The sequence below is a fragment of the Narcine bancroftii genome, chromosome 1, assembly GCF_036971445.1.
Source record: "Narcine bancroftii isolate sNarBan1 chromosome 1, sNarBan1.hap1, whole genome shotgun sequence".
Lineage (NCBI taxonomy): Eukaryota > Metazoa > Chordata > Chondrichthyes > Torpediniformes > Narcinidae > Narcine > Narcine bancroftii.
This window is the reverse complement of record NC_091469.1, coordinates 167,550,283-167,571,207: the sequence shown is the minus strand read 5'-3', so window position 1 is coordinate 167,571,207 and position 20,925 is coordinate 167,550,283. Positions and strand designations below refer to the sequence as shown.

General features: G+C 47.1%; 1 pseudogene; it reads left to right on the top strand.

Moving 5' to 3' along the window:
• Positions 1 to 20,925, top strand: part of LOC138736099 (zinc finger protein 585A-like) — a 120,435-nt pseudogene that overhangs the window by 37,857 nt on the left and 61,653 nt on the right.

The following is a 20,925-nucleotide window of genomic DNA, read 5'->3' as shown; positions in this document are numbered from 1 at the left end:
ACACGACTACTACACTCATCACAACTTAGTAACCTATGAACCTCAAAGTCCAAAGTTCGCATGTAACCAGTTAAAGAAACGATGGCCATAACCAGCATTCTCCTTTAATTCTTGTCGCAGATTCTTAAGTTTATTCATAGCCCGAGTAAAGGAACCATCTGGAGCTGTGTTGTTAGGAATAAAGGAACAACATTGTTTGCCAAACATAATACAGACTCCTCCTTCTTTAGCCATTAACCAGTTCCAAAGTCTGTTGATTCTGCCATGTCATTTTGCTGGTCACATCGACCTGTTCTCCCAGGGCACTCAATACATCATTGGAATAATTGATAAATCTCTGTTGGTTATAAAAAAATATAATTAATCCATTCTGCATCCTTCGCAATTCCCAAGGCTTCCCGTCCTGTTAAAGAACAAATCCTGCAACATATAAACAAATTATATCCTTTCAGTATATTTCTTCTGTCTTCTCTCCCTTATCATTCATGGAGCCTCTTCTCAATCTAGACATCAGGCTTCCATTTTGTATTTTAATTTACTTTAAAACTACATTCCTTTTCTTAACTTTTGTCTTTTGGTTTATAATTAGCTAACATCACAATTGCATGCAAGATATATGATCCCTCATGGGCCTCCATGTTAACCAAGCAAGCCATCCATTCTGCCCCTCGGTCCCTATCTAATTATGGATATCTTGCATCACCTCCAAAGAATCATCTGCAACCTTTGTAATGCACCTATTCCGTATAATCGAGTATACACCACCCTGAGTAGCAAACTGATAATCCACCGCATGTCTGATTTGTTGTGAGAAAAGCCTCGATTCTACCAATTCTCAATGAACAGCCTTCAACCCCACCACTGTCACATTTCTCAACACTGTTAAGCCACAGATGAGATGATTGCGATTCTTGGCAGCCACCACCACAGCCGATCTTCCAAGGGATATGGAGCGGAGGATTCGCCATCCAATGTCAGATCCTCGGGTAACAGGATCGTTATGGTTCTTTGACACTCCTTGGGAATGATCCGTCTTCTGACTCCTATTTTCTGGGCATGGGACGACAAGAGGTCCTAACATCCCAATGGCAAACAAGGCAGGGACGCTGTTTCCTGTAACACAGAGGCTTTCTTTAACTGATAACGTGCTGGGGTCTCAGTACATTTGTTATACCACTGTCTGGGATCTCTCTCTCTTAGCAAGTTAGAGGCTGATTTTTCCTACCCTTTATTTTTCCCATTGTTTTTCCCCAGCAGCATCCCCACAAACTACCTGAGTTCCTTGAATTAAATTCAAACATTCCTTCCTTAAACAAGTGCATGAGAAGTGTCCTTCCTTAATCTCATAATCATGTTCCCAGCAGTGTTAAACATAGAAACATAGAAGATAGGAGCAGAAGTAGGTCATTCGACCCTTCGAGCCTGCTCCGCCATTCAATGAGATCATGGCTGATCTTAAAATTCAGTACCCCGTCCCCGCCTTCTCTCCGCAACCCCTAATTCAGTTATACTGAAGAAATATATCTAATTCCCTCTTAAATATATTCAATGAACCTGCCTCTACTGCTCTCTGTGGCAATGAATTCCACATATTCACCACCCTCTGGGTAAAGAAATTCCTCCTCATCTCGGTTCTAAATGGTTTGCCTATTATCCTCGAACCATGGCCCCGTGTTCTGGACTCCCCCACCATTAGAAACATCCCTTCCACATCCATTCTGTCCAGTCCTGCCAGAATTTTATATGTCTCTGTGAGATCCCCTCTCAATCTTCTAAACTCCAGGGAGTACAATCCCAAATTGCGCAATCTTTCCTCATAAGTTATTCCTGCCATTCCAGGTATCAGCCTGGTGAATCACCTTTGCACTCCCTCCATTGCAAGAATGTTAGAAATAGAAGTACCTTTAAAGAAATTGCTCGAGACAAAAATTGAGAACAAAGAACATTTATTTTACAACAATGCAAAGTTGGGTGCTTCCCCTTACCCTGGGAATACACACATATACTGGGGCTCACCCAACTTTTATACAGTTGATTTCAGTATAGGAATACCCTCCCCCTTACATTCTTCTGCCTCCTGCTGGAGAGGTTTGGCATTAGGCAATCCTGCCTGCCTACGTGCAATTTCAGAATACTTGGAGGACCAGGGGGGGTATCCTGTCGGTGTCCCTTCATGTTATTGTCCTTATTCACACCTTCCTGATTCTCAGGGCTACAGTCTCTTGATATGCAGAGTTGGCTCATCCTGTCTAGGGTTGGCTAATTTCATATGTATAAATCTGTGTAAGGTTAGCTAATTAGAAGTGTAGGACTTGGTACTTCTGTCCAGGGCTAGGAGACCCTTATCTGATCCAGACTACCTCAACTTCCTACATTCTATTGTTCCTTACCACTCCTTATCTTAGTCTTATGGTCTTGTCACAAAGACTAGAAGATTCTTATGTTAATCGTGCTGACTCTGCTTTCCTGCATCCTAATCCCCAAGTTCATCCTGTTTGTACTGGTTACAGCCATTAACTGATGTATGAATTTTAGTTTCCTTCATGTTCATAATTTTAGATCAGTTTTCCCATCTCTCACAAGAACATCCTCAGATAAGGTGACCAAAACTGCACACAATACTCCAGGTGGGGTCTCAGCAAGGCTCTGTACAGTTGCAGTAAGGTATCCTTATCCCTATACTCAAACCCTCTTGATATGAAGGCCAACATACCATTTGCCTTTTTAACCGCCTGCTGTACCTGCATGCTTGCCTTCAGAGACTGGTGTACAAGTACCCCTAGGTCTCTATGCACTTCCCCATCTCTTAATCTATTGCCATTCAAATAGTAATCTGCCCTCCGGTTTGTATTACCAAAGTGGATAACCTCACATTTATCCACATTGTCGTGCATTTGCCTTATACTGAAGAAATATATCTAATTCCCTCTTAAATATATTCAATGAACCTGCCTCTACTGCTCTCTGTGGCAATGAATTCCACATATTCACCACCCTCTGGTTAAAGAAATTCCTCCTAATCTCGGTTCTAAATGTATCTGCCCAGTCCCTTAATTTATCCAAATCACACTGGAGCTTCCTGACCCCCTCTTCAGTGCACACAATCCCTCCTAGCGTAGTGTCATCTGCAAATTTGGAGATATTACATCCAATCCCCTCATCCAGATCATTAATGTAAATTGTGAACAGCTGGGGTCCCAGTAGAGATCCCTGTGGCACCCCACTGGTCACCGCCTGCCACTCAGAAAACGAGCCATTTATCCCAACTCTCTGTCTTCTACCTGCCAGCCAGTTTTCAATCCACATCAATACTTTGCCCCCAATCCCATGAGCCTTGATTTTGGAAGCCAGTCGTTTATGCGGGACCTTATCGAAGGCCTTTTGGAAGTCCAGGTACACCACATCCACTGGCTCTCCCCCATCTATTTTACCTGTCACCATCTCAAAGAATTCCAATAGATTTGTCAAGCACGATTTACCTTTCGTAAATCCATGTTGACTCCGTCCGATCCCTTCTCTGCTAGTCATATGCTCCGCTATTACATCCTTAATAATGGATTCCATCATTTTGCCCACTACTGATGTAAGGCTCACCGGCCTATAATTCCCCACTTTTTCTCTACCCCCCTTTTTAAATAGTGGGTAACATTAGCTACCCTCCAATCCATGGGTACTGATCCTGAGTCTATCAAGTTCTGGAAAATAATTCTTAAAGCATCTGCTATCTGAATGTCCACTTCTTTAAGTACCCTAGGATGTAGATTATCAGGCCCTTGGGATTTATTGGCCTTCAATCCCTTCAATTTCCCCAAGACCATGTCCTTAGAGATACTGATTTGTTTCAGTTCCTCCCTTGCATTAGTCTCTATGTTTCCCAACATCCTTGGGAGGTTATTTGTATCCTCTCTTGTGAAAACAGAACTAAAGTAAGAATTTAATTGGTCTGCCATTTCCTTATTCCCCAATATATATTCTCCTGATTCTAACTGCAAGGGACCTACTCTGGATTTCACCAATCTTTTCCTCTTGACATATCTATAAAAGCTTTTGCAGTCGGTTTTTATGTTTGCCGCAAGCTTACTTTCGTCATTTATTTTTTCCCTCTTGATTAATCCCTTTGTCCTCCTTTGCTGCATCTTGAACTGTTCCCAGTCTTCGGATTTGGTACTTTTTTTGGCCAATTGATATGCTCTCCCTTTGGACCTAATGCTGTCTCTAATTTCCCTTGTTATCCACGGTTGAGTCACCTTTTTTGGTTTATTTTTATGCCAAATGGTATAAACGATTTCTGCAATTCTTCCATTAGATCTTTGAATGCTTTCCATTGTCTGTCCACCATCAACCCCCCCCCCCCCCACCATAAACACCACCCAATCAAATCAATCTTACTCAAATCCCTTCTCATACCATCATAATTCCCTTTAATTAAATTCAGGACCTTAGTCTCGGTTTTAATTTCTTCACTCTCCATGTCGAGTGAGAATTCGATCATATTGTGATCGCTCCTACCCAAAGGGCCTCACACAAGATTGCTGATTAGCCCCTTTTCATTACATAATACCCAGTCTAAAATGGCCTGTTCCCGAGTTGGTTCCTCGACATATTGGTCTTGATAACTGTCCCGTAAACCTTCAAGGAATTACTCCTCTGTATTTTTACTAATTTGACTAGTCCAATCTATATGTAAATTAAAATCTCCCATGATGACAGCTGTTCCCTTATTGCATGCTTCTCTAATTTCTCTTTTTATGCCTTCCCTCACTTCTACATTACTATTTGGAGGCCTATATACCACCCCCACTAACGTTTTCTGCCCCTTGCTATTCCTCAGTTCTACCCATATAGATTCCGCATCTTCCGAGTTAATATCTTTCCTGTCAATCGTGTTGGTCCCTTCTCTCACCATCAAAGCTACCCCACCCCCTTTTCTTTCTTGCCGATCCCTCCTAAATATTGTATACCCCGGGATGTTAAGTTCCCAGGCTTGCCCACCTTGTAGCCATGTTTCTGTAATCCCAATCAAATCGTATTTGTTTGACTCAATTTCCACAGCCAATTCATCTACCTTGTTCCGAATGCTTCTTGCCTTAAGATATAAAGCCTTCAGATTTGCTTTCCTCACCCTCCTTGCTCTTTCTGATTTTTTAAATTTTCGCTGCCTAACCTAACTTTTCCTATTTTATCTTTCCTGTCCTTTGCCCTGTCATACAGGTTCCCATCCCCCTGCCAAATTAGTTTAAACCGCATCCGACAGCTGCACCAAACCTAGCTGCCAATATATTGACCCCTTTTGGGTTTAGGTGTAACCCATCCTTCTTGTAAAGGTTATGCCTTCCCCAAAAGAGATCCCAATAGTCCAAGAAGCCAAAACCCTGTCTTTTCCACCAGCCCCTCAGCCACACATTCGTTTGTCTTAACCTTCCATTTTTGTCCTCAGTTGCACTTGGCACAGGTAGCAATCCAGAGATCACCACCCTGGCGGTCCTGTTTCTAAGCTTCTGTCCTAGCTCGTTGTAATCCTTTTTTAGTACCACCTCCCTCTTTTTATCTATGTCATTGGTACCCACATGTACCAAGACATCAGGCTGCTCACCTTCTTTCAGAATACTCTGGACCTGATTTGAGATATCCCGTACCCTTGCACCAGGGAGGCAGCACACCATGCGAGTATACCTATCTGGCTCACAATCTCTTGTCTGTATCTCTGACAATGGAGTCCCCAATGACCACTGCATTCCTTCTTACCTTTTGTACCTTCTAAACAAGGCAAATTATCTTTCAATTTTACCATCCCACATCCCCATCTCGGACCATCAAAGCATATGGGGTAGCTGTTATTTAAGAAATATGCTGGCTGTGTTAATTCAGAAGTGATTGCATTGTAAAGCATATACCCTGGCAACCTCCTCTAGTCACACTGCCTCTCTGATCAAATAAGTGTGGCTGGCTTTCTATACACCTTTAGTTGCTTGGAACCATATAACCACTTACAGCACAGAACAGGCCAGTTCGGCCCTACTAGTCCATGCTGTAGCAAATCCCCACCCTCCTAGTCCCACTGACCAGCACCCGGTCCATACCCCTCTAGTCCCCTCCTATCCATGTAACGATCCAGTCTTTCCTTAAAACTTCTTCTGAACTTTTAAAATGAAGTTTCTTCTGAATCAGTGTCTTCAATTTCTTTGTATTAGCTGCCATTACAGTCTTTAAACATTCAGATAACTTCAAAACAAACTTTTAAAACTTTTCCAAGTATTTAAATTTGGGTATTTTTTAGTCCAACTGGGGGAATATGGAATTACACTTTTTCCTCCTTTGCCATCAGGCCATGCCCCCGCCTCTTTTCAGTCTTGACTCCGGTCTTCAGTTCAAATCTCAGGAGTACAAGAGGTATAACAATAAAGTTCTTGTGTTGTACATTGGCGTCTCTCTTTCATTCTATTATAATAAAAATCTTAATGTCTTAGCAGGGCCTTTTTCCTTCAGTCTGTTACTGAGGCTGTCCTTCAAGCTTTACTATAGTCAGTGTTATTACTGGGACCTGGAATTAGCCTTTCCAGTGAGTTCCCAATTTTTTCCGATGCAATTCTTTACCAGAATATAATTCTCAGGTTTGACATCAGGATGTTCACCACTTTGATCTGTTGGATCAGCCTCCTTTAGGTGTGTTTGTTTTACCTATGAATGCATCTCTCAAAAAAATTTTAGTTAGATTTCTCAAAAATTTGCTTATGTCCTCACCTAATGATAATAAATCCATCCCTACTGGTGGTGCGGGCTTTGCTCGCCAAGATGTCCGTATTGGCTGTCCAGGGACCATCTCTGCAGCAGATAGCCCTGACTTAGCCTGCGGTGTGATCAGCAATTAAAACAATGCTAGGGGTAGCCCTTTTTAGCCCTGTTTCCTCAGTCAATTTGGCCAGTTTACTTTTTAAAATTTGCACATTCCACTATTCCTGCTGGCTGAGGTTAACGGGAGCAGTGGAACCACTGGAATCCCCAATTCAACCCAGTTTCTGCTGAAAACTTAGTCAGTTTGTTCTTTAAGAACCCAGGCAAATCACTAATAACAAGACAATACTTATAGTTACGCACTTAATTCTATAAAATCAATCCATAGACACTCAAATGGGAGGCATTCAGTTTCTTTACCAGGATCATGCTGTCGGCAGATAATCATTCTTTCCTTTGTATGATTTCTTAGATTAGTGACGTGCCTCTCCTATTCCACTCATCCTTAGCCAATCTACATGTATATAAAAAATTAACACTGCTTAGCTCATCCATCTTGTAGTTTCACTGCAGACTGACAGAGGAGCCAGAGTGGGGGTTTAGAACAGCAATTAGCCATTTGTTCAGAGCAGACAGTAAAGTTGTGTCAGCTATAATGTTGTAAGAGACTGTAATAAAAGCAAATTGTGAAGCTTTAAATCATCAAATTTCCTCCACACACATCTGGAGAAAAGTTTAATTTCAGCCTTAAATAAATATACGGCCCAGTCAGGGCAAGATCTGCCAATCAGGATTAATTTACTTTGAATACAAGCAATATTCCGGACATGTCATTGAGATCCCCAACGTTTCCTCGCCTGTGGCTCCAATTATCTCTCCAGATCTTATATTTTTCTTCACATTAGTTTCTTTGCCACGGCTGTAATACTACCATTATAATTTCTCTTCCTGCTTCGTGTAATTGGAACACGAATGGGGCCGGTCCCTTTTCTCTTCCATAAATGTACCTGGCCAGCCCATTCCTGGCCTCCTGCTCAATTCCTACCTTTTTCTGAGTTGTGCAACTCATGGTTCAATTTAAATTTTGACCATACTTCAGATATAAATAATACATTGGCTGTCCCGGGTTCCCCGCATCACTAATTTCCAACATTTTATTGCACCTCTTCAGGGTTCTGACCTTTGTGTGGGGATTTCCCCTCTTAACAACCAGTCTAAGGCAGGGCGTCAGAACTAGGACAGCATGTTAAGTTTGACAGTACTTTTATCTTTTCACCAAGCAAATCCTCAAGCCCTTATTATCTGTGTGCTTGGGATGCGACACTCGTAGTTCATCTGGAGTCTTTTAAAGTTATGCTCTAGGGAGGGAGGGATCAATTGATCTAACACCTTAAGAGAAAAACAGGAAAGTGTCCCGTGGGCCCATTCTTTAATCTTTAGATGCTAGTTCAGCCGGTCACTGACACCATTCAGTAAGCATTCCTCAATCTTGGACTCCTGGATGGCTTGCCAAATGCATTGAAACTGCCACTACCCGATGCAAAGAACACAGCACACAGAACTGGTCCAGTTAGCTCTGTATTAGACACCAAGTTAACCTGAGAGAAACCTTACTGCTTTCAGCCTTGAAAGCAGTCTCCAGAGGTCTCTATTCAACAAAGGGATGCATCAACTTTTACACACTCAAGAAAACAGATTGAACTAAAAGATGACATCATTATTCTGCATACAAGATAAACCACACCCCACTGTGCAGATTTCCTGATCAATTCTCCGAACCTCCTGTCCTTTTCTATGTGCACATTCTTTCTGGAGGACTTCCACAGGTTTTAATGCCCTCCCCTCTGTCAGTGCGAGCCCAATTTTATGGCGTTAGTCTGCCAAGTTGCAAGTTTATCTCTTTCTTTCTTGTGCCAGTAGGCGCCATTTCCCTATTATATTCCTAGCTTTCTCATTTAATATACGTTTCCAAATCAATTGTTCTGCCTCTTTTATTAATTCATTATCCCAATTTTACCTAATCTCCTATTCAAAGCCCCCCGAAAATCTTAATATAACTTTCTCATCTTCCAGACATTTCTCACACATCATCTGTATTGGTGAACCCTGTTCACTCACTATATCCATACCATTACCCATAAGGTCCCTGACCTTATCCGAGCTCCTGGAGCTCCTTCTCAAGAACGGTCCTGTACCGCCGAGTTCCCTGAACTCTTAACTCAAGTCTGACCTTTCGCTGTCCACTGTTAAATTCCATCTGGTCTCTCAGTCCCTGGCCACAGAATCACGCAGAGGTGGTTCGTTCAGAGCAGGGAAAACGAGAAGATAAAAGATGTACCTGCTCAGCTGGCCAAATCCCTGGTGTGTACAAACTCACTCCACTTTGTTCCATCTGCCAAGGATCTGCAGAGCCTTTGGAACCCCACTTCTGACACCAAAATGTGAATTCCGGTTCTTTCAGTGGACTCTACGAAATGACGTTACCGAAACTTTCGTCTTGGTCAGACTTCCTTTATGCTGCAGAATTGTGAGTTATCTGCACAGAACCTCACAGAGATGATCTCACTGTGAAAGCTGGCAGATAAAACTGAATATGTGTTTCAAAGCTTTCCTTTGGTTCAAACATGGGCAGAGTTGCATTTGGCCCAATCAAAAAAGTTCACACAATACATTCTTACCCGGTGCAATTGCTACTAAGTACAAATTCTATTGCTACAGATGATTGACAATCTCTTATCAGACCTGCTCGTTTGATTGGTTCAGAGTAAATTCCTGCAGTTGGTCGTCATGCTAATTGGTCCTTTTGAACTGCCTGCCCACCTTACTAGAATGTTCCAAAACCTAGCTACACTATCACTAGCTGTTAACTCTTTCCTTTCTTAGTTAAGAAGGCATATGGTACGCTGGCCTTCATATATCATAGTATAGAGTATAGGAGCTGGGAAGTGATGCTGTGGCTGTTTAAGGCATTGGTGAGGCCAGGTTTGGAGTATTGTGCTCAGTTCTGGTCTCCAAATTATAGGAAGGATATAGATAAGGTGGAGAGGGTGCAGAGAAGATTTACATGGATGTTGCCTGGCTTACAGCATCTAGGGTACAGAGGAAGATTAAGGAGACTGGGACTTTATTCATGCCTCTATGGTCTGGGAGTTTTTAGGGTCCACGTCTTCCTCCTCTCTCTGCATCACATGACCTCGTCAATTTTGCTCCTTGGTGTTACTGGGTGTGCTGAATGGCATGCTCCAGATGGCATAACGCAGTACAAAATACAGCCAGTTCAATCGCCCCCTGCCACTCCACATTGTGGTCCTTGACCTGGTGATACTTCCTACATGGGCATTTAATTATCTAAGCAGCTGGGCCTTGTGATTAAACCCCCTTTCTCTCATTTTTAATGCTACCCGATCTACTTTCAGTCCATCCCTCACCATGCCCGTTACGTGGCCATTGATTTCGTTCTCCCCATGGTTGGTGAGGAGCTCGTGAATCTCAGAATCACTCCAGTTGGCAGATATCATGGTCGTTGGATGCTGTGAACTGACAGTTGGTTTCCATTTTTCAAATCTGAAATGTCACACATTTTATGCATCAGATGTCATCGCAATGTCATATTAATTAGCCGAGTTGGTCCTGAAATGACTGAAGTGTAGTTTACACTGCAGGAGTTCCAGGAATTTTACTATGTCCCTTTGCGGTAAAAAGACGGGACTGGAATGACACCCCCATTCTGTTTCCGAGCACATGTTCCAAAAAAAAAGGAGAAAATGTCCCGGAATGAAGTGGCTATGTGAAAAGCGTTTGTGGCGGAAACGGCGGAGGGGATGTGTTGGATGTGGAGGCTGCTGGGGTGGTAGGTGGGGGCGGAGGGGACCAGGGCAGATGTGCGGGTAATGGGGGATATGCGGGTGCGCACTGAGTGAATGGTGGTAGAGGTTAACGCTTGGACGGTGTCTCATGGGGTGATAGCGATTGAGTGACAGGTCTCCAATGTGACTCTTGGTGGTTTGAGTAGTTCTGATTGGTTGGAAGCTGCCAATTGGTTAATGTCACATTGTAAAGTTGACGTGGGGATGCGTTTACGTGCACGCTATTGAGGGCGATAAACAGAGCAGCTTCTGGACTAATGAGGATTCTGGGTAAAAATGCGGTCATCGTCCTCCAAAATAAAAGCTGCCATATAAAAAATTGTACTAATTCCTGCGTTCTCCCTCTGATCATCACGTGTTTACTAAAATGTGATTTGTAAAACTAATCCCCATGTAACAGTAAATCCTGGGTTCAAATTCAGTTCCTTGGTCTCCAGAGTTAGTCTCCTCTCCTCCTTCCCATCAAAACATATCACGCCTGTTTCTCTGTGCTAAATTTCACCCACCACGTGCCCACTTGTCTGTACTGATCCTCGTCATGGTTCAGGACACTCCACAATTTGTCGTGTTACTAACCATATGTCCAGGGTGCATTGTCCTGGAACATTGGCTGCAGAGAATGCCTGACTCCCTCTCACTTGCCATCTTCTCTTCACAGGGTTAAGAAAGCGGCGCATTTCCTGACAGGAAGCTTCAGACAACGCCACGTTGTGGTCTGACCCTCCGACTGGATTCCTCTAGACCGTAGTATCAGCCAGATTTCTTGGTGGATAAGAATCACAGAGATCACGGCACGGAGAATCCCTACACCCGCTGAGTATGTGAACTGGACTTCAGCCGATTGGCCGACATGGAGGGTCAGGTGACCAGTGATACGGCAGATCAAACTCTCCAGGGTGAAGCGTGTGGTGGGGAGGGGCTTCCTGTGGACGTATTGGAATCCCATCCCTGTGCACACCCTGGGGATCCACCCTTCCCCTGTTCCGAGTGTGGGGAGGGTTTCGCCAGCTCTGATGCACTGCTGCAACACCAGTGTGTTCCCACTAGGGGGAGCCCAATCCCCTGCTCTGACTGTGGGAAGAACTTTCAAACTTCCAAGAACCTGGAGGAACACAGGTGTGTTCCCCCTGGGGAGGGTCCATTCATCTGCCGCGTGTGTGGGAAGGGGTTCACCCAGCCCTCCAGCCTCCTGCAACACCAGAACACCCACTCTGGGAAAAGAGGTTTTAAATGTAGTGTCTGCGGGAAGGGGTTTTCTCGATCATCTGACCTGCTGAGGCACCAGCGGGTTCACACCGGAGAGAAACCCTTCACCTGCTCCCTATGTGGGAAGGGGTTTTCTCGGCCCTCTGGCCTGCAGGCACATCAGCGAGTTCACACTGGAGAGAAACCCTTCACCTGCTCCCTGTGCGGGAAGGGATTCTCTCACTCCCCCACCCTGCTGAGGCACCAGAAAATTCACACCGGGGAGAAACCATTCACCTGTTCCCTGTGCGGGAAAGGATTCTCTCAGCCTTCCAGCCTGCAGGTTCACCAGCGGGTTCACACCGGGGAGAAACCATTCACCTGCTCCCTGTGTGGGAAGGGGTTCTCTCGGCCCTCTGACCTGCAAGTGCACCAGCGGGTTCACACCGGGGAGAAACCGTTCACCTGTTCTCTGTGCAGAAAGGGGTTCTCTCAGCCCTCCAGCCTGCAAGCACACCAGCGAGTTCACACCGGTGAGAAACCCTTCACCTGCTCCCTGTGCGGGAAGGGATTCTCTCACTCCTCCACCATGCTGAGGCACCAGAGAATTCACACTGGGGAGAAACCATTCACCTGTTCCCTGTGCGGGAAGGGGTTCTCTCAGCCTTCCAGCCTGCAGGTTCACCAGCGAGTTCACACCAGGGAGAAACCATTCACCTGCTCTGTGTGTGGGAAGAGGTTCTCTCGCTCCTCTGACCTGCAGGTGCACCAGCGGGTTCACACCGGGGAGAAACCATTCACCTGCTCCCTGTGTGGGAAGGGGTTCTCTCAGCCTTCTGGTCTGCGGGTACACCAGCGGGTTCATACTGGGGAGAAACCATTCACCTGTTCCCTGTGTGGGAAGGGGTTCTCTCAGCCCTCAACCCTGCTGAGGCACCAGAGAATTCACACTGGGGAAAAACCATTCAGCTGTTCCCTGTGTGGAAAGAGGTTCTCTCAGCCCTCTGGCCTGCAGGTTCACCAGCGTGTTCATACCGGGGAGAGGCCGTTCACCTGCTCCTTGTGTGGGATGAGGTTTTCACAGTCCTGCGACGTGGTACGGCACCAGAGAATTCACACTGGGGAGAAACCATTCAACTGCTCCCTGTGTGGGAAGAGGTTCTCTCAGCCCTCCAGCCTGCGGGTACACCAGCGGGTTCATACCGGGGAGAGGCCATTCACCTGCTCCTTATGCGGCATGAGGTTCTCGCAGTCCTGTGATGTGGTGCGGCACCAGAGAATTCACACTGGGGAGAAACCATTTGCCTGCTCCCTGTGCGGGAAGGGATTCTTTCAGCCCTCCGGTCTGCGGGCACATCAGCGGGTTCATACCGGGGAGAGGCCGTTTACCTGTTCCTTGTGTGGGAAGAAGTTCTCTCAGTCCTCCAACCTGCGGTTACACCAGTGGGTTCACACTAGGGAGAAACCATTCATCTGCTCCCTGTGTGGGATGGGATTTGTTAAATCTACCAACCTGCTGAGGCACCAGAGAGTTCACACCCAGGAGTAATCTTTCACTGCTCTCTGTGCAGGTCGGGGCTCTCTCCCTCCTCCGGTCAGCAGGCACAACAGCGCGTTTACATCGAGGAGAGACCTTTTTCTTGCAGCAAGCATGGGAAGGGATTTGCCAATTCCTCTTCTCTGTAGGCCCATCATAGAATTCATACCAGGAGAGACCATTCGCAGGAAGGAGTTCACCAGTTCTCCGGTCTCCGGTCTGTGGGGACACCATTGAGTTTACACAGGTGGGGGGGGGGGGTGGGGGCTAGTGTTCACCATGGACAGTCAGCAACTTTCCCCTTTGGTAAAAGGGTCACACACTAAAGGATGTGTGTCTTAGGCAGTGGTTCTCAACCTTTTTCCACTCATGTAACACCTTAACTGATCCCTTACTAACCACAGAACACCAATGCCATGTGAGTGAAGGGAAAAGGTTGAGAACCACTGGCTCAAGGTGAGGTGGGTGTGGGAGGAAGGAAGTTTAAGAGAGATGTTCTGGGCAAATATTTTTACCCAGAGACCGGTGAGTGGAATGGACTGCCAGATGTAGGTGGTTCTTGATAGACCCAAGAATACGGAGTGAGGTGGATCATGTGCGAGCAGCAGTTTAGTGTAACTTGGGCCTCCTGTTCGGTACAGACACATAGGCCGAAGGATCGGTGTTCCAGAGGCCAAGGGTTGAAGGATTGTTGTGTTGATGGGGATTTTCCCAGCAGCCTGAACTCCTTCCCGTTTCACTCTCCCCACTCTATTGTTGGGCTCCTGCCCTCTTTCCCTGCTATTCTGATTGGGGGATCCTGCCATCTATTGCCCTGGGGAACCTCTCCAAATCTCAGACAGTCAATAATGCCCTGCGGCTGCCACCGGAGGGGATCTGGAACAGGTCATCTTTCTGGGAGCGCATAGTCATGACCATACGGGCTCAGTACCCCACTCGTCCTGAGTGGAACCTCCATGGGTGGCCACACTGGGTCATGGTAGAGGAGGGCACCCAGGTCATCAGAGAGAGGGCCCTGATCAAAAGGATATATGAAGGGACCCATGACCAGAACTTTATCGAAAACACGAGGGTGATCGGTGTGCTCGTGGGGCACCTCATAACCACTGCAGCCCCCAACCTGAAGTCAGTTGTCCTGCCTCTTGTGGGGCCCACCACAGGGAAGACAGTACAGGATGCCATCACCCTCTTGGAAGGGTTGGAATATAGGCTGCTGGAGGCGCCCGCCCTAATCAACAGTGCAGAACCCGGAACCTGAGCTCCCCTGTGTCGTGCAAGTGGCTCTTCAACCTGCTGCGCACTGGGGTGGACCCCAGCAGCATTGCTGGGGTCCCCACACCTAACCTGTATGTACGCTGACCAGAGGTCACCCCATCAGCAACCCCCGTGCACCACATAGCCAGCCTTCGCTGTCGCCCCCACCGCCCCACCTGACCCCATCTCCCCAGCGATTAATACTGAGATCAGGCAGCAGCTGCTGCAGGAGATGTCTGCGCTCACCCTGTGTGAGCAGCATGCCAGCCCCATCCTCCCATTGGATGAAGGCCAGGGTCCCCTGCATGTGCACTCCGCTACCCTTTCGTGCCTGGGGTATCTGAGGGCACACATCTCTGTAGCAGCACATTGGGGAAAGGGCAACATACAGCACTGGCTGGCGCTCGTGGACACGGGCGCACAGCACACCATTATCCCACGGGGTGGAGGGGGACCCCAATGGAGGGGCTGGGAGACTCCCTCCTGCCCACAAAGGAAGTCACCATCTGCCTGGCCATTGGGAACCAGGCCCCGGACCCGCAATGGTCCTCTGTGCCCTCCCCTGAGTGCATCTTGGGCATCAACTTATTACGGGGACAGTCCCTCCACACCAACTAGGATTGCACGGGCAATGGTGGCAGTGGAGGCAGCTAAGAGAAAACCCTTAGTTAGACCCCCCCCTTTCAAAATAACGTATACACGGCAATACCACGTCCCGGGGACACACCAGGATATCACAGAGGCTGTGCAGACTCCTACGGGAGAGCCCTTCAAAAGCCCTGTCTAGCCATTCTAGATAAAGGATGGCACCTGGAAGATTACTGTGGACTACCAATAGTTGAATAAAATGGTGCTCCTTCCCCCCCCCCCCCTCAGTTGGCCTCTGCTGTGTCAGACATTATCACCTTAGTGGAGGATGTACTTGCCCACCCAGATAAAGCCCTGGTATGCGGTGGTTGACCAAGCAAATGGATTCATCTCCATCCCCCTGCATCCAGAATCTCGGGACCAATTTATATTCACATGGAATGCACAACGGTGTGCCTTCTGCAGACGCCCTCAGGGATACCTCCACAGCCCCACTATCTGCCACAGCCTAATCGCCTGAGATCTACAATCCATTGACTTCCCTCCCAAGGTGTCAATTGCCTATTACATCGATGATGTCCTTACCCATGGACTGTCTGAGACCATTGTCTCTGAGGCTTCTTCAGTTATTAATGCTTTCCTTTGAGACGGGGGCGGGGGGTGGGGGGGGCCATTAATATGCACAAGATTCAGGGGCTTGCACATGAAGGCCATTTCCTGGGCATTCATTGGCTCTCGGGACACAGGCAGATACTAGAGTCAGCCAGAGGCAACATTTTAAACTCTGCTGTCCCCACTAGGTGCTTTTGAACTGCCTTGTAAAATGGGGTTAACTTGGCAATTTGCCCAGTTAGCACCCCACTCACAAGGCAGCTTGAAAGGGTCTGACCTGGTCATCGTCATCCAAAGTCAACAGGGTCTATGCCCTATCTCAGAGGTAGTCAGGGAACCCAGTTAAACTTACCCAGGGCGCATCAACCAGGAGCTTGAACAGTAAAATGGCCAACCTGGTTACTTCTGTTATGCACTGATGCAGACCCTGGCTGAAGTGTCTGCAATGATCGGGGTGGGGGGTTGAGAGGGGGTCGCTGCCAGGGCCAGGGTGGAGAAGGGGGGAGAGATGGGTGCCATGATCAGGGGGTGTGAGGTCACTGCCATGGGGAAGGAGTTGCCGCAGGATGGAGTGCGAATAACGGTGGGAGGGAGACTGACAGCTGGTGGGAGGGATGGGGAAGACGAGCTTGTGTGATGCATTACTTACCGCCTCATCGCAGGGTGGGATTCCCCCTTAAATCTCTGGGTTGGTGATTTACTAGGACTACCCCCTTCCCCCCACCCCCACAGTTTAAAAGGTGCTCGAAGCACCTTTGCCCCACTAATCGCACCTGGGTCCCAGGAGGGCTATCAAGGTGCTGCAGCTTAAAAGCACCTACTGATAAAACTAGCACCCAGAACTTCACGGATCTCAAGTATTGTCCCTCGCTCCCAAGCAGGCAGGTGTCCTTGAAATACAGGTTTCAGCGAGGGAGACCACCGCCGAATGGAGTCTTTGGCAGAAGCGTTTCACCCCACCACGGGAAAAATCCTGAGTAAAGAAGGGGTGGGTGGCTCCTGTCAGCTGGCCGAGCTGGCAGCGGTGGGCCTCACCCTACAGAACACCACTTGGCCCATCCACATCTACACCGATTCCTGAGCAGTGGGCAACGCTATGGCAGTGTGGATGGCGCAGTGGCATGAGATGGGGTGGGAAATTCATAGACACTCTGGGGACAGCACTACTGGCACTTTATCTGGGACTAGGCTACCCACAGGGAGATCACAGTCCCCCGACCCCCCTTTGTCTTTCCCCAACCGGACCATGCAAGTCTCGCACCTGTCCCTGCTGCTCATTCTGATAATTGACAGTGTCACACTGACAAACACCCCCTTCCACATTGCCTACGACTTTGCCTCTATGTCTAACAGATTCGACTGCTCGATCTGCGTCCAAACCCCAGCAGAAATTTTGCTCCATCAGGCTTCAGATTACCTGTATGGTGTGGGCCTGAAGGCAGCCCACCACTCCAGACCTTCCCATTGCACACTGTCTCCTCCACCAACCCTCAATGGAGTGGGTGCTTCAGGAACTGGTATTTCCCTGCCTATAATTGGACTTCCACTCGAGTCCCAACCCTCCACATCATCCCACAGCTCCTCCATAAACCAAAGCACTGTTGGTGCAGACTCCCCAACAGACACACCTTCAACTTCCCAGTTGGTGACAGTGACTGCCTGTACGGAGGGTACCCGGGCTCCACACTCACCACCTCCAACGGTGTTCCCAAGCTGGGAAGCCCCTGGACCTTGAATGGCACCCAATGGGTATGCGAGCACTGCCTTCCCTAGCTCCCTGCCACCTGGTATGACTGCTGTTTCTCCAAATTCGTGGTGCCCTACATCCACTCCCTTGATGACCTGGGGGAACACCCAGAGTTCACCAACCACTACAAGAGGGCCATTACTGCAGCAGGATGATTCTGAATGATCACCTTCCCCAGATACGGTACCGCATGGCTCTCCAAAGAAGTGACCCAGATTACCGCCCTCCTGGAGACTTTGGCCAATGAGACGGCAGTATCCCTGCACCATACACGGGATGCTCTGACCTGGACCGCTGCGGAGCTGATGGCACTCTGTATGATTACACTGCAAAATTGAATGGCCCTGGACTACTTGCCGGTGGTGAATGGCGATACCTGTGCTGTCATTGGTCAGGTGTGCTGCCCCTACATACCCGACGAGTCCACCACTGTCACCCACCTTGCTGACCACATTCGGGACTCAGTGGCTAAAGTTAAATATTCAAGAGACCAGTTCCTCCAGCATCACCGCTGCATGGGGAGACTGTTAGCCATTTGGCTCAATAGTGGGTGTCTGGGCAACTATTATACTTTGTCCTGGTTATCATCCAATCAGTTTGTGCAGTGTTTGTCAAATCATATGGACCATGGCATTAGCCCTTTAGATTTAGTTATTGAATGTAATAATATGATTGGTGAGCAGTGTTTCTTCTGAAGGGGTGGATTGCAATGGAGAGGTTGTGGCCACTACCTGGTGGTGCTGCTGTGCTCCTATTCGGAGGACGCCTTCCATGCCAGTCAAGGTCGGACTCGCCCCAAGCCATCCAGGTGACCCTCGCAATGGGCCCATCTAAATCAGGTGCTACAGACCAGACAGCCTGCCTGACTCAGCCCTGACCTTCATCTAAATAGCCCAGGTGAATCACCTAGGCTGAGCCCCTGCACTTGACTTCGAGCCATTGGCCTCAACAGCTAATGCAGCCCAGCCTGCCCTGAGCGAATGGCCCGCCAATACCTGCTTCAGGGTTATAAAGGACCATGTTCCCCTTTGCTCTCTCTTTTTGACCCCTTCTGGCACATGCGTATCGCTTTTTGCACTGGGTTGGGGTGAGGCCCAAGGTTAGGTAGTTAGAGCCAAGTCCGTACAGCTCAAGGGGTGGGGGCACATAGTATCACCTTGTTTCTGGTTGTTGAATGTATTTGTATTTGAGTCATTTCCCCAGTTTCTGTCAGTTTTTCCCTTGTTATCCAAAGTCTATATTTACCCCTTGCATATTGTGTGTGTGTGTGTTTTAGGTTCCTTTAGAATTTCGACCGTATTCCCCATCTGCATCCCCAAAATAAACTTGTGCTTTGTACCTCGATCTTGGTCTGGTTCTTAGCCACACACGATCCTTTACATCACTTCCCCTTTGTACTTGCTGGGCTGGCTAGTTTGGACAGACCCCATTTGACCTGGACCTTGATGGACAGTGAATAAGAATGGCTGCAATTGGAAGATTTTGCCCTCATTCTGAGCTTCTGAAGCATCTTCTGGGCAACATTATCTCCTGTCCCCACAACATGTCGCTGACTGAATGTCCTTTAAAATACCTCGACAACTGCCTGTGCCTCTGTGATGCTGTTATTTGGGGACCTGTGGATAACTCTCCCCAGTAATTTTTGTCCCTTTATTATTCCTCATCTCTACTGAGATTGAGTCAACATTCTCCTCCTCAAAAACTGTATCTGTCACTATCACCTGATCTCATCCTGAATCAAAAGGGCTTCCCCACCTCCCCATGTCTTCCTTTCTATCTTTCTGTCTTCCTTTACACCCCTGGGTGTTTCATTCCCAATCATCTCCAACCTGCAACCACGTTTGTGTCATGACCACTAAATCACACCCCTTTGGACTGATTTGTGCCGACGGTTTATTACCCTTGTTTCCAGAGCTCTGGGCATTCAGATAAAGTGCCCTCACACTCAACCGAGTTGCAATGTGACCTTTTTTGAGTATTGCATTGATTTTTTTTCTGTCTTTGCCCTTTTCTGCCTCTTCTGTGTTTATTCTACTTCTGTCATCTTGCAGGCGATGCCATTCATCTGCCATAGTTGTCTAACCCACCCCCACCACCCCAACAGCACTGGCAAACAATTCCCCCCCCACCCCCCAGGACTTTTAATTTTCTCTAAATTCAAACAGGCCGTGGTTTGAGAAAACTATTGAAAATATAGTAGGTGGAGTGGGGTCCTTCCATTTAAGAAGAATTGCTCACTGAGCCATCAGGGTGGTAAAAGCGATCATCTGATGAGCAGAATCCGGACAGTGACCAAGATCTGGCTCCTAAAACTCCAAAAAGAGCACTTAAAGGATTTGGTTGTAATCAATTGTGAGAATTGCTGAAAGAGAATAAAGACATCTTTCAAAAATTGAACAGGATAAAATATATGGGTCAATGAAGCCACTTGTGAATTATACCTATCACAGATTGGATTAAAATTAGGAAAAACACGGGCAAACTTGTCCTTGGACCCCTGCACCTAATGTATGGCCTGTGACAGACTCTCAATTGAAAATGTAACAACAGGAAGTAGGAGCTTTGTCTGGAAAAGAGCATTTACTGTCTGGAAGGTCATGTGCTCTTTGCAGGCAGAGAGCAGAAAAAAAAGCAGGCTTTGCTCTCAAGAGAGGAGGGAGTGAGTGTGAGAGAGAGAGAGAGGAGAGAGACATTCCAGAAGGTCAAGCTGGCAAGCTTTGGAAGACGGCATTGTCAAAGGAGAGGACTGGCTGTCCAGTGTTTCCCTTGGAATAGGACAAACAGAAAGGAACTCTGTGGTGACCTGAAACAAGAACAACTCTCTCTCTGATAAGCAACAAGAATCTTTCTGAGAGATAACCATTTATCTGTTAAGCACCAAAGCTTGGTGAACTTTATTAATGCTAATTTCTGGGCACAGTACAAGAATTGCCTGCAACCAGTGAGATTGGATGGTGAACCAAAGAACTTTGCTGAACTTACACACACATTACACACATGTACGCTTAGAATTAGAAGGGGGTTGTGGGTCAATAGAGATAAGTTAAAGTTTGATGTTATTTTCATGTTTAAAGATAATTAAAAGCAACTTTTATTTAAGTAACCCTATTGTGGTGGTGCAAATCTATTGCTGCTGGACTCGTAACATTTTATGGGTGGGGGCGTCATCCTTTTGGATTGAAAATTGCGTTTTTGTGATTTCTTAGTTAATTGGGTTTTTTTCAAGCGAGTTTAAAGCTTGTGTGTGGAAAAACAGCAGCAATGGATGTCAGTACATTTTTGTCACAACCATCACCTGCAAAGCAAGAGAAAAGAGAAACTGATGGTTATTTCTAAGGCATTAAAACTGACTGAAGTCAAACATTGGATGAGGAAAATACAAATACAGAGGATTATAGTGAAAT